Source organism: Pleurodeles waltl, chromosome 5 (genome assembly GCF_031143425.1).
Source record: "Pleurodeles waltl isolate 20211129_DDA chromosome 5, aPleWal1.hap1.20221129, whole genome shotgun sequence".
Taxonomy (NCBI): Eukaryota; Metazoa; Chordata; class Amphibia; order Caudata; family Salamandridae; genus Pleurodeles; species Pleurodeles waltl.
The window spans coordinates 17,652,570-17,667,845 of NC_090444.1; the positions used below are offsets into that span (position 1 = coordinate 17,652,570).

The window sequence follows — 15,276 nt, forward strand, 5'->3', positions numbered from 1 at the left end:
TGTGTGACCACTGTGACCCATTTAGGAGGTTAACAATTAACAACCACACGCCCCTTAATTAGTTGATGATAATAATCATAATTTAAAAAAAAAAAAATATATATATATATATAGATTAGAAGGTATGTCGCTCAGTGAATTTGCCAAGACACAAAAGCATTAAGTCACAAGTAAAGTGACTATTTCTAACTTCTCCTATTTCATACAAAACAGTACCAGGTAAACGAGGGGTCTTCTGTTGCAGCTGTTCCCAACTTGAGGTCCGAAACACATTCCCAGGGTGTTCACAGGCCTGGGCCGGCAGGAAGACCCTTCTCCAGGAGGGGCCCCTGACAGAAAGTATGTATCTTTTTATATTTATTACTTCCTCTGTGCAGCAGTTTTAAAAGCACTGCAAAGCCATGCGGGGGGGGGGGGGAGGGCAAAAATTAAAGCGTCACAATAACTCTGGTGATTAATGTACCTGCTAAAGAGAGATGGGGGTTTTCTCTAGTCTACCTCAGCTAAGTTAGCGCAGATGGTTAATATGCCTGCTGCAAAGAATGTGTATTATACAAAGAACAATGCAATATTTTATGTGCATATCACAGTGGGTTACTGCTTTTGTTACAGAGATTCTTTTGTTACTTAGCAGTTCATAAATTACAATCTTAATCTAGGACAGTGAGCTATAAACTGCCATCACAGAGGTGCATGCAAACTGCACAGCACAAATTAGAAAGTTATGTTTTTTCCCCCAGTCTTTCATTTTCCTAAAAAATGTTTGCTTGCGTAGAAATATATTTTTTATTATTAAAGTCAACGCTACCCACTGTAATGTGTTCTGAATCCTGAGTTTGTGTTCTCCAGACCAAGCACTCTTAGAAAATGCCTACCACTGAAGATGACGTGAATCCGACACCTTTTAGTCCTTGTAAAGTGCTCCGACACCCTACACTGGTATGAGAGGTGCTATAAAAACTGAATTACATGTGACAGAAGTTATGGAGAGGAGATAGGCCCTTATGGTTTTACTTCCCTTCCCCACCACATATTTACGTGAAACATTTTCTCAGATCTTATGCACCTAAAAAATAAAACAGAAATCGCTTGGGAAATGTGGAATCTAACCTGAGGATTCAACTTTCCTAAATAAATTCAAACATTGAAAATGTAGTCGCCGAGTTGCAGCGCCAACCTTCCCATTAACATTTTTCGATTTTTGCCTTTTTTTCCAATATAAAATAATCATATCTTTAGTAATTCCAGTATTTGTTTGGTGTGTACTTGTTTATGTATATTTTGCGAATTAAATTAATGTTTGAAACTTAAATCTTACAAATTGCTTGGGGTCCCAGGCTTCCAGCAATGATTCAGTAGCGATCCTCAGGAGTCAAAAGATTGTGAACCACTGTTCTGTTGAATAAATATCTCCCAATACATCCTACCCAATTTATTTGATGCTGCTTTCTTATGTGCCATGTGCAGCACACAGATAACTGCAGAGATATAGAGGAAGAAAAGAGAGGAGTTATGGGGGCCGGAGTAATAAACTAATAGACAGAGATAACTTTTTTTGATTAAATACACTATAAAAGCACAGGGCAGCATAACAACATTGGAAAACAAGTCTTACAAATCAATGAAGTCACTGACACACTGGAAGGTAGTGTGCACATAAGAGTGGAAGGAAGAGGACCTATTATCGCATGACCTACCACAAAGGGCGACCCTACCTTAGTGGCTCCCTGAGGCGTAGACTACGGATCTGATTTAGATATTGGTAATCAAGTTACTCTGTCACAACGGTGACAGATATCATGTCCGCCAAAATGTAAATACCATTGTATCCCATGGGATTTGATTTCAGGGGATAGGATATCCGGCACCACTGTGATGGAGTAACTTGTCTGCCAGTATCTAAAATCAGACCCTGTAAGGCCCAGATCTAGCTTGTCTAAAACAAGATAATGGAGATAAAAAAAATAAAAAAAAAATAAAAAAAATCTAAATATCTTTATCCAATCACTTTCAAAAGCAGATCATTAAAGACACAGATCAAACACACAAATTCCTAAATAGATAAAAAGCATGCAGATAAATATGGACTACCGTTCTAGATCAATCATTAAAATCGTGAGGTAAAACATACAAAAGGCTGAATAAAAATGTTAAAACCCCACGTGTTAAAACAACATTATACTGTGCAGCGGAATCACATTTTTCAGAAAAGAGCCTACTGTTATGCATACTTTAGGGCATCCTTGTTGCTGTAAATATAATACTGCAACTCTGCATTTATTCAAATTGGATTTGTGTTTGACAGGCAACAAATACCGTTTGGTGAGGGGGATATAGAATTTACAGAAAATAAACAAAATGAAGCAAGGTCTGGGGAGACATCAGATTACACAGGCATACGCGAGAAGCAGCGAACTGACCTTGCGGGAAACTAAGAAGTCACCTGATTGATCCTAACCTGAATCGCGATCACAACATGCGTTCCTGTAGGAGGCTGGCCTAGCTTATAGTGGGTACCTTGTGGTACTTACACTCTGTGCCAGGTCCAGTTATCCCATATTAATAGATTAGTAGTGTTCTAGCAGCTTAGGCTGATAGAGGTAGCTATAGCAAAGCAGCTTAGGCTGAACTAGGAGACATGCAAAGCTCCTACTACACCACTTATATCATATAGCACTTATATAATAAGAAACACAATACTGTTACTAAAAATAAAGGTACTTTATTTTAGTGACAATATGCCAAAAGTATCTCAGAGGATATACTCCCTTAGGAGGTAAGTAAAATACACAAAATATACACACAGACCAAAATCAGATAAGTAAAACACTTAGAAAAGTAGTGCAAACACTGCAGATCAGAATAGAATGCAATAGGAGACAATAGGCCTAGGGGCAACACAAACCATATACTCTGAAAGTGGAATGCGAACCACGAAGAGAACCCAGGCCTAGTGCAGTGTGTAGAGGGTCGCTCGGAGTGTAAGAAACCACTAAGGGTGTCCAAGAGTCCCCACCCCAAGACCCTGAAAAGTAGGAGTAAAGTTACCCTACTACCCCAGAAAGACAGTAAAGTCTAGATAGGGGATTCTGCAAGGACAACAACTGACTGCAAAGCACTGAAGACGGATTCTTGGACCTGAGGACCTGTAAAGGAAGGGGACCAAGTCCAAGAGTCACGCAAGTGTCCAGGGGGGGGGAAAGGAGCCCACTAAACCCCGGATGAAGGTGCAAAAGGGCTGCCTCCGGGTGGAAGAAGCCCAAGATTCTGCAACAACGGAAGGTGCCAGGAACTTCTCCTTTGGTCAGAAGATGCCCCACGGCGTGCGGGAGGATGCAGAGTTGTTGCCATGCAGAAAGACCGCAAACAAGCCTTGCTAGCCGCAAGAGTCGGGTTGAGGATAAAGGGGGCTGCCCGGGCCCAGGAAGTACCAGGAGGTTGCCACTTGGAGGAGGAGACAGAGGGGGCACCCAGCAACACAGGGAGCCCATGCAGAAGCAGGCAGCCCCCGCAGAAGCACTTGAACAGGTGTTCAAGAAATCTGAGCACAACGGTTGACTCAGCAACACGAAGCCAGTGATCAACTCAGCGAGTTGAGCAATGTAGGATGGAGTGCTGGGGACCTGGGCTGTGCTGTGCACGAACGAATCCATGCAAGAGTGCACAGAAGCCCTAGCAGCTGCAGTTCACGCAGTACACAGGATTACTGTCTGGCGTGGGGAGGCAAGGACTTACCTCCACCAAACTTGGACAGAAGGACCACTGGACTGTGGGGGTCACTTGGATCCAGCTCCTGTGTTCCAGGGACCACGCTCGTCGAGATGAGAGGGGACCGGTGAAGCAGAAGTTTGGTGCCTGCGGTAGCAGGGGGAAGACTCCGTCAACCCACGGGAGATTTCTTCAGGATTTCCAGTGCAGGGTGAAGGCAGACAGCCCTCAGAGCATGCACCACCAGGAAGCAGTCGAGAAAGCCGGCAGGATTAGGAGCTACAATGTTGCAGGTAGTCTTCTTGCTACTTTGTTGCAGTTTTGCAGGCGTCCTGGAGCAGTCAGCGGTCGATCTTTGGCAGAAGTCGAAGAGAGAGATGCAGAGGAACTCTGGTGAATTCTTGCAGGTCGTTATCTGAAGAGAAACCCACAGGAGAGACCCTAAATAGCCCTCAGAGGAAGATTGGCTACAGAGAGAGGTAAGCACCTATCAGGAGGGGTCTCTGACGTCACCTGCTGGCACTGGCCACTCAGAGGTCTCCATTGTGCCCTCACACCTCTGCATTCAAGAAGGCAGAGGTCTGGGACACACTGGAGGAGCTCTGAGCACCTCCCCTGGGAGGTGCTGGTCAGGGGAGTGGTCACTCCCCTTTCCTTTGTCCAGTTTCGCACCAGAGCAGGGCTGGGGGATCCCTGAACCGGTGTAGACTGGCTTATGCAAGGAGGGCACCATCTATGCCCTTCAAACCATTTCCAGAGGCCAGGACAGGATACTACTCTCAGGCCCTTAACACCTATTTCCAAAGGGAGAGGGTGTAACCCCATCTCTCAAAGGAAATCCTTTGTTCTGCCTTCCTGGGACTGGGCTGCCCAGGCACCAGGGGGGCAGAAACATGTCTGAGGGTTGGCAGCAGCGGTAGCTGCAGAGAAAATCCCAGAGAGCTAGTTTGGCAGTACCCGGGCTCTATGCTGGAGCGCCGGGGATGCATGGGATTGTCCCCCCAATACCAGAATGGTATTGGGGGGACAATTCCATGATCCTAGACATGTTACATGGCCATGTTCGGAGTTACCATTGTGACGCTACACATTGACTTATATGTAGTGCACACGTGTAATGGTGTCCCCGCACTCACAAAGTCTGGGGAAATTGCCCTGAACAATGTGGGGGCACCTTGGCTAGTGCCAGGGTGCCCTCACACTTAATAACTTTGCCCCCAACCTTCACTAAGTGAGGGTTAGACATATAGGTGACTTATAAGTTACTTAAGTGCAGTGTAAAATGGCTGTGAAATAATGTGGATGTTATTTCACTCAGGCTGCAGTGGCAGTCCTGTGTAAGAATTGTCTGAGCTCCCTATGGGTGGCAAAAGAAATGCTGCAGCCCATAGGGATGTCCTGGAACCCCAATACCCTGGGTGCCTAGCTACCAAATACTAGGGATTTATAAGGGTGTTCCAGTGTGCCAATCAGAATTGGTAAAATGAGTCACTAACCTGCAGTGACAATTTTAAAAGCAGAGAGAGCATAAACACTGAGGTTCTGGTCAGCAGAGCCTCAGTGATACAGTTAGGCACCACATAGGGAACACATACAGGGCATACTTTATGAGCACTGGGGTCCTGGCTAGCAGGATGCCAGTGACACAGGCAAAAACAAACATACACACAAGTAAAAATGGGGGTAACATGCCAGCCAAGATGGTACTTTCCTACAGTTCCCAAGGACCAGGACCACACTTAAGTATAGTGCTGCCCTCGGTGCAGTTTGTACAAGATAGCAGTCCCTGACTGATGGCTTCAACAATTCTCTACCCTCTCTCTAGGCCCGTCTCAGAGAGAAAACATTCTCTAATCCATTGTCAATCATTTCTGGATTTATTAGTGGGCTTCTCATAAATTGAGGGGGCAACCTCAGGCAGCAGTTGTCTCTCTAATACACTGAATCCAGGATGTCTTATTCCCATACCAGCATGAGACACATTCCAAAACAATTTCCCTATTCAAGCTAGCTTCCTCGCTGTGTCCGACTGTACCCAACAACATCAGAGGAGCAAGATGGATCTGGTCCTCAATATACTCCAAACACAATTCTTGATGGATTGCCAAATGGGGAGTTACTAAGGGGATGCCCCACCTCCCGCAAACTACAGCAAACTCTAGTTTTCCTTGATTTAGATTCAACCCACTTGCCTAACGCTCCAAACACCAGCACCACAGGTCAATATGGGCAAACACTTTCTTGTGTAAATTTGAAATAGGGGGCATACAAGTTTGTTTCCTATGGCGGAGGCAAGAGAAAAAAATGTAACCGATCGTGTACCAAAAATGCTTTTTCCTATTACTAATGCACAGACTCCGATTGCATGCACTATCATACATAATGCCAAGATATGGAAACTAAGTCACTCTCTCAATGACATTCTCCGCAATACTAATGCATCGAGTTTTAACATGTTTGGGGCCACAGACCACAACAAAAGTTTTTGTCAAACTGATTTCCAAATCTAGCTGTTTCATGAACAGCGAAAATGTAGAAATCATTGTCTTCAGGCTGTCGTAAAAAGGACTCGCTTCTCAGCGAGACTGCTGGTTTAGGGCGGCAGCACTTCTGCTTGTAGGCGACGGAGTCACTACCACACCAGTTTGCATCTGTCGGCCCAACCATTCCGGCTCAATATCAGCACCGCACCAAAACACAAACAGTAAAGGTAATTTCTGGCAGCCTTGTGCATGGACTCTGAATGAGACCTCTCAGGGAAGTTGTGGTAAACAAATCTCACCCCTTTCTCTCATCAGTAACCAGTCTCTTATACAACACACAGGTGATAAAGGAGATACAGGAAAGTTTCAATACATTTATTGAAAATACTGCAATCTGTGATAAAATGCATGAGCTGCAATGATCAGGATTGTGAGAGTAAGTGTAGGAAATATAAAAAAAACCTAACGTATTGCAATAAACATGAAATATGCAGTTCCTAATAAAAGAGACCTGATCTCTACCCTAAGGAAGAACTTGGCATGATAAACCCAATCTGCCAATACAGTGCCCATAAGAAGTACCTCCCACCCCTGTTACCTTGGGACAAAGTCAGTCTCGAGATCAGACTTCATGGAGACACAAAGGCAGAGGTCTGCTGCAGAGCAACATGCAGTGTAGATGGCATCCTGGGCGGAACCCCGTCTAATGAAATTGGTCTCATGAGGTGTATTTATTTGGCACGTTATTGTTTGTGCAGGAATCCTGACATGGGCATGTACCTAAACATCAGATTGTGTGTGCAAATATGTGTCCGCAATTACCTAACAGATACCTGCCATGTTCGCAATTCTTTTAAAAGTAAAGCGAAAGGACATGATGACAATACCCTACGTACAATACTGATAATGATACTTTCTTGGAATGACACTGATTAAGTAAATGAAAACATTTCTCTAAAATGCAAGTGTTTGCAGGCAGTGCTAAAAGGAATAATAAAATACATGGAATAAAACAGAGCATAATTGGTGGGTCAATGGGGACTGGCTAAAAAGGGCAAAAGGCTTGCAAGCTGAAGGCTAAACTAACGCCTGTGCACAAGAAGGGACATAAAATGGACACACAAAGCCACTGGCGGCCCTGGCATTCATCATGGCATCATCTGCATATAAAACTGCAGAGACAGATTTTTTATTGACCAACAGCACATCTTCCCCTGAATTCACTAGAAAGGTTTCCATGACATTTATGTTTATTAGAAATAGAATAGATGCCAGGACAGAGCCCTGGAAGACGCTGTGTTTAATCGGAAAGGCAGCAGAGCACTCTCCTCTATCCCCATACCTCACAGAAGCCACAGTGTCCTAGTGCAGACAACACGAAAAGGTGACCAGGTCCTTGTCAGACCCCACAGAACTTATAATATCCTAAACCTTGAATCTGTTAACACATCAAAAGCACTTGTTAAATCCAAAAATGCTTGCGTCATTAACAGCAGCCTCTGCGGTGTTGTGCGTTTCTCCATCCACGTTGCGTCGATCTTCCAGCCGCGATGCATGTGGAACGGCGATTTTATCCCGGAGGCCGGGAGCACGTCATTTATCAGCCGCAAGGCGGGTGGTGTGTCGAACGTTTTCCCGCACGCCGGTCTGTTAGTGGATTTTCAGTTCTTAGTTGCCAGCTTCACCTCTCAAGGGCCCAGGAACTAGATAGGGCACCACTTGGCAGGTAAGGAGTCTCAGCAGAGAGTCCAGATGCTGGCAGGGGAAGTCTTTTATGGCCCTGAGACTTCAGCAACAGGAAGCAAGCTCAGTTCATGCCCTTGGAGATTCTTCTCAAGCAGGAATGCACAACAAAGTCCAGCCTTTGTTCCCTTTCACAGGCAGAAGCAGCAACTGCAGGGTAGCCCAACAAAGCACAGTCACAGGCAGGGGCAGCACTTCTCCTCAGCACTTCTCCTTGGCAGAGGTTCCTCTTGCTTCCAGAAGTGATCTAATCTTCAGGGGTTTTGGGTGCTCTTCTTATACCCCTTTCTGCCTTTGAAGTAGGCTTACTTCAATGAGAAGTATCTGTTGTTTACAAGAACCTGCCTTGCCCAGGCCAGGCCCCAGACACACACACGGAGGTTAGAATCTGCACTGTGTGAGGGCAGGCACAGCCCTTTCAGGTTTAAGTTACCACTCCTTCCCTCCCCTCAGCCCAGATAGCCCTTTAGGATATGCAGGCTACACCCCAGCTCCTGTTGTGTCACTGTCTAGAGGAGAGGTGAAAACAGCCCAACTGTCAAACTGACCCAGACAGGGAATCCACAAACAAGCAGAGTCACAGAATGGTTTAGGCAAGAAAATGCCTACTTTCTAAAAGTGGCATTTTCAAACTCACAATATAAAAACCAACTTCACTAAAAGATGTATTTTTAAATTGTGAGTTCAGGGACCCTAAACTCCATATTTCTATCTGCTCCCAAAGGGAATCTACGCTTTAATATTTAAAGGCAGCCCCCATGATAACCTATGAGAGAGATAGGCCTTGCAACAGTGAAATCTGAATTTGGCAGTATTTCACTGTTAGGACTTTTAAAAACCATCAGTACATGTCCCACCTTTATCATACACTGTACCCCACCCCTGTGGAAACCTGGGGCCTACCTTAGGGGTGCCTTACATATATAAAAATGGAAGGTTTTAGGCCTGGCAAGTGGGTACACTTGCCAAGTCGAATTGGCAATTTAAAATTGTACACACAGACACTGCAGTGGCAGGTCTGAGCCATGTTACAGGGCTACTCTTGTGGGTGGCACAATCAGTCCTGCAGGCCCACTAGTAGCATTTGATTTGCAGGCCCTGGGCACCTCTAGAAACATACTAGTAAATTAAAATATGCCATTCATGGAGAGCCATTTACACATACATTTTACATAGGAGCATTTGCACTTTAGCACTGGATAGCAGTGGTAAAGTTCCCGGAGTATCAAAAACAGCAAAAACAGAGTCCAGCACACATCAACATTCTGGGAAACAGAGGCAAAAAGTTAGGGGAGACCACGCCAAGGATGCCAAGTCTAAGATTATATAATATTATATATTTTGTTTAATAAAATATAATACACTTTTTCTAATAAATAAGCCATACGCAGTGACAGTCCTGCCTCAGCATTGTGGCTTTCATTGAGAAAAGGACACTAGTCTGAATACAACATCTCCCAAATACATTCCAAATATTATTTAGCAGATATAATTATCATCAAAATGTGGTTCGCATTGAGGGGAAAATGTGCCAAATATGCCTCTTCCAAATAAACTAGCATGCAGATGTCCTAAATATCCTTAAAGAAACTCAGAAATAAGTGAATAAAGGACCTTAAACAAAACAACAAACGTTCCAGATAAATCAGTTCTAGAGGTAATGAAGGATTTGGAAAAAGGAAAAAAGTGGTGAACTATTGAATTCCACATAAAATAGACTGTTGGGTGGTGTCACTGAATGAGCCATTTCCATTTTGTAAAGAGGAGGATGTCTCAGCCTGGAGCAACACTGCTTTTAATTTGCACTTGTAGGTAGAACAGTTGCTTTCCAAGCCAGGCCAGGCTGCCAATCGCGTGTTGTTCACAATGACAGGTGTAAAAAGGCACTACCATCCAGCTCCTCATGTTTATCTAACTTTCTAGAACACCCAAACCAGTGACAACTACATTGTTTCTATCCTATAATATCTGTGATAAGCTGCTCCCACAAGGCAAAGAAATATTCCTTCAACATAAAGATTTCTTTGAGGACTGCCAATGCAGGCTACGTGACAAGGTGCTCCCAAAATTGAAAACACAACATGTCCACTAAAAACACTGCGTTTAATATCTGTAAGTCACCCCTACAGCAGGCCCTCTACCCTGCATTATATTACAAGTGAGGGCATATATGCACAAGCAGATCTGTTCCTACTATTTCTTTGTCAATCCTTAGACATAGTAAGTGAACAGTGAAGCCATTTTAAACACCCGTGCAGGACACTGGTCAATACGAGTTCCTCAGCTACATGATGGCTTCTCTGAAAATAGGAATGTTTGGTATCAAACATCATGTATTGATAAGCCCACACTGATTCCAGTGATGGATTTAGTAATACATGCACCCAGAGGGCACCTTAGAAGTGTCCCCCGAAAACGTATGAACTGCTGGTAAGTTCACTGACCGGCTGGCCAGCCTGCCACCAACGGATAACAATCTGACCCCCCCCAGGGTGAAAGCCTTCACTCTCTCGAAGGCAAAAACAACATCCTGTCAGGGATGTGGTGCTACCCGCTCGTTCCCACAGGATGACCTGCATTCCAAGGCAGAGGCTTCAAAGAAGCCACCTGCCTTTGGTATGCAGATCTGGGTCTCCTCAGAGGGAGAAGCCAACACCCCTGCCTCAGGGCCTATGTGGCACCTGGATAGGAGGGCAAATTGGGTAAGCAAGGGTGTGTTGCTCTTCCAGGATGAACACACCCCTAGGGTAGTCAGCCTGAAGTGGACACGACTTTGGAAATTTCGCAATCTTGCTTGTGGTGGACTTTAGGAGCTCTGGACAGGGTGATGCCCACTACCCACAGGAGGTGGTCATCTAGGGGGTGTAGTGACCACAAGGGTAAGCAGCTCATTGGCTACTACCCTTCACTCATCTTAAAGACCCCTAAATTGAGTATTTAGGGGGCTCCCATACCAGATTCTCAGATCTTCGCTGGACACAAAAGAAGGAGTGGACAAGAAGCCTACTGAACGCAAGAACCAAGGAGCACGACTGACTTGGCGCCAGTCCTGCCAGCTGCACCCGACCCTTGAGGAGCAACTGACCTGTCCTGCCATTGAAGCTTCCATGAAACCGGGAAGAACAGCCAGTGCTTCGCAATTCACCAAGAAGAACTCCCTTGGAGCTCATCTGCAGGCACACAGGAAGGAACTGTGAGGACCAGAACTACCAAAACACTAACACCAGATAGCACCACTGCACCAAGCTGCTTAGCCCGAACCAATGTGGTCTAAGAGTACCAGCGTGGTTTCCTGACCCCCCAGAGACGAAGTCCACCCTGTGCTTGCCCACTGTGCACTTCCCGACAGTGTCTGCAGCCTTTTTCTGCAGACCCCCCTCCAAACGCCAGTAACTCCAGCATCGGACCCAACCCCAAAGGACACCACTGCACCCATGCACCCCAGCCCAAGGAAGAGTGGATCAACAGTGTTCCCATGTGCCCGAAGACCTCTTGGGTTAAGCTCCCTGTAGGTTCTCCAGGACTGATTTTTCAGTCCCAGGTGGAAACACTTTTGTGATCAGATCATCTCCTACTGAAGTGAATGGGACAACCGTCGCTGTTAACATCTCTCTGCATCCGGACGTCCCACAACTGCCGAGGTGAACTACTGGAGCACAAACACTTAAGCACTGGTTCAAAGTGGTAATGTAGTACTAATGCCAATGAATCTAGCAAAGCAGAAAGTGCGAAGGCAAAAGGTTTGGGGTAATACCATGCCAAGGATGTCAAGTTTACCAGGTCTCCTTTCGTCCCCTTCTCTGTTTTGAACCAGTGTGGCAGCTTTGGAGGGAAGTGGTACCAGTCTAGAGAACAACCGCCCGCTTGCACTGAATTTTTCCAAAAGGAAATCTCTTCTTTACTTTCATTTTTTTTTTTTTAAGCAGCCCTACTTCCTTTGAAAAAACTTGAGCAGCTTTAACAAAAATAATCCATATTCAAATATAATCACAGGGGAGGTAAGTCTACTGTCTCCTGAAGGCACCATCCCTGTATTTGCCGTCAATCATAGGGGGTCGTAGACTGTGACCTGCCTAATGATTATTAATTATGCAGGGTGTCTTGCAGCTGCCTGCGATTCTTTGGACTGATCTATTAGCACATATGTAAGTACAAAAAATAAAATAGGGGTCGCAAAAGGTAAATACATAATTTGCAACTGGTATTGTGATTACATTTGGCTCTTAGTTTTTATATTGTGCAAACAATGTGCTTCTCTTCTTGTCAAATCCAACTGATTTCTCTAGGAGATGGTTTGCATGTGATTATGAAACATGGCTAACTTTCTAGTATAAATTCGGAGAAATTTAAACTTTTCCTAAATTACAACCCTAAATGAAACCACCCTCCGTTAGAATCCTCCTGACTTATAATATTTGAATCAAAATTAAAGATAATTATAAACGTTAAAACAAAAACGTCCCTTCGGAAACTAAAGCAACTAAAGTTATCTTGATGAATAACCCATAATGAAATTGAACTACCAAAAAAAAAAAAAAAAAGCCATGCCTCTAATCAAGTTAAAACAGCAAGTTCACAAACACAAGGACACAACTGTCTGAGGAGTAAGATTGAAAAGAGTTGTGACTGTGCTGCATGATGTAGTGTTCTGTTGACCTTTTACAAATGTTCTCTATGGTTCTTTTATAAGTTACTGCTGGAGAAAAGGATGCATAATGTTAGTCTCTTGCCCTGCCATACAATCTTGGTGACAGGGGGCGCATTATAGCTGTTGTTTTCTGTGTGTACCAGGCATTACATGACGAGCTCAAGGAGGTCACTAGAAGCAGTCGTCACCATGTGATAAACAATGGAGTAACATGGGAGCAGGGGTGTAGGAAGTTGGCTCTTTATATAGTGGACCAAAGTGAGGTACCCTGATTAAAGAATCCAAGCAATTCCTTAGGTATCACAGAGGCACTGGGTGGGAAACAGAGGAGCATGTCGTCGGCATACAGAGAGATGACGTGCATACGTCCTCCGACTATTATACTCCTGCGGGCCATGTCACGACACAATAGGATTGCCAATGGCTCCATGGCCAAGGAGAAAAGGAGCGCCCCTGCCTCATGCTGCGTTCAATAGTGTACTGTTCAGAAACCACAGGCCCATTCGTAGCCCGTGCCACTGGGTGCACATGTAACAATTTCACCCATGACATGAATCCCTGTTGGGGTGTGGCCTGGAGCCACAAGACGGCAGATGGCTTTTAACAACCACTGTGCTGCAAGGCCCAAGATCCAACAGTCATCACTGCTATCGGGCCCCAGTGGAACTCATAACTGATGCAGACTTAGTGAGGACAGGGAGAGGCTCCCATGGACCTGACCCTTCGCATGTTGTGCTGGCCAGGTTTACACATCAGATAATGGTCCGGTGCTTCTGCAGCCCACCATGTGCCTGTGGGTGGCTGCTGGAGCGTGCGCTGCCCACTTGGACTGAACCGGCACTGGAAGTGGGGGCCAGGAATGCTGCAGGCAGTGTCACCCATTAGCTCCTGTCACCCTAGTTTCTGGCACGTGTGCTCCCACTGGACTGCGCATGGAGGCGCAGTGCTATGTGAGCCAAAGAATGACGGACTGAACTGAAGGTGAAGCACGTAGCGTCAACAAACTGAGTAGCGTCTGGCCCGCCGCTAAATGAACTTCATCCCGTCACCAAAGGGTGTCCTGCACTGTTCATATTGAAATTGCCCCTGTCTGTCTCCCCACACACAGAGCTGGAAGACAAGGTGCTCAAAGAACCCATCCAAGAGGCTTTAACACATTTTGTAATTGAGATCTGGGGCACTGCAACATCGCACACTGTGGACTAGGAGGCTCCAAAGCTAGTATTGTAGGGTCACTGCATCAGGACATCAGTGGGGGTTAGGGCAGAAGTACATGTCATTTTCCTTCACACTGAAAATAAGCTCAGAGAACTGGAAGTGGATTCCCATACTGACCCGGTGAGATGCCAACAGCTGACCAGGTCCACAAATCTATTATCTGTCACCCCCAGCTTCGATGGCCTGCTCGATGGCAGACGGGTCACTTGCTGGAAGAAGTGAGACTCACCCCACTAACAATGCGCAACATCTGGTGCACAAAACAATTCTCCCATACGCCACATCACCTTAACACTCCACCACCCTGCTAACAATTGTACATGATAGTTATAAACGGGCACTCAGACTGATGCTCTCCTCCCCACAGTCTTTCCCTGAAAACAGACTTCCCGCTATAAGCCCGTTTCGAGCAATGATAGGAGAGGTGGGTATCTAACATTGGGAAGCAGGGGGAAAAAGTACTTTGGGAGCTCTGTTTTATGGCGGAGTTGTTGGAAGGTCATCATTGTGCCCTGTTCACTCCAATGTTTGTTGCTGACTGGTATGCTGATGGTAACTTACTCTGACTGTGCCTTGGGCTCTGTTAGCCAGACCCAGGCCACTGCTAGGTTAAAACACACACGTGTAGTAAAGTACACTAGGTATTATGGTACCCTTCCAATTGGCCTGACAGACCTTGCAAGTCCCTAGTATATAATAGAGCATGAAGATTAGATGCCCAGTAGAATTTCTGCACTTGCATGTGTGCACTGCTGTGGGATTTCTGTCCTTTTAAATTCAGACCTGCTTTGCAGCCTGTCTTTGAAAGTTAAATTCATACCATTTGCATGACAGTCCCTATACGCCCCCAGTAAATAATAGGTCAAGGGGGTGCCAACTACCTATGAGGCCCTAGTAGATAAATGAAAAAGCAGGAAGAAATAAAAAAAGAAAAACAGACAAAGGAACACACACCCTGAGCAGCACGGCTGCTGGAACAAAGTTCAGTAGCAAGAAGGGCTCCCCATCAACTGATATAGAAGTGGGACTAGGGAAAACAAATCAAAAACCACAAAATGTCCCTCATGACAAAAAAACAGGGTTCCTAAATATGGAATCCCAAGCTCACAAACAGATAAAGCTCTCAAGCCACAAGGATCGTAGACAGTTATATATATCCAAAATCTAGTTTTATTTATTTAATCAAATATGTATTCTTAAATTCCATTATGGCATAGAAAACTCGATTGCCTAATGATGAAAACTAATAATGTTCTTTAGGAAAAAGTCAATAAATGTAAAAAGAATGAACACAATCACACCAATGCACTCATACAAAAATATTTAAAAAATACAAAAGGGACAAAGCTAATCATAGATAGCGAAGGAAATACCTGCACAAAAAAATAATATATATTCCCCGAAATGGACCCACCGGTCTCATAAATTAGGCTTCGACAACATTATAATCAACCAATATGTCCGGTTTTTGTAGTC

General features: G+C 45.0%; 1 protein-coding gene across 2 annotated transcripts in view; it reads right to left on the bottom strand.

Moving 5' to 3' along the window:
* LOC138295299 (zinc finger protein 850-like) overlaps nucleotides 1-15,276 on the bottom strand; it is a 39,954-nt gene that overhangs the window by 7,335 nt on the left and 17,343 nt on the right. Inside the window, exon 2 of one of the 2 annotated variants that reach the window (XM_069233506.1) lies at nucleotides 1,319-1,478. The exons of the other annotated variant lie outside the window; for it this stretch is intronic. The gene's annotated coding sequence lies outside the window, so the exon portion shown is untranslated. The remainder of the gene's footprint in view (nucleotides 1-1,318; nucleotides 1,479-15,276) is intronic. 2 annotated transcript variants of the gene reach the window in all.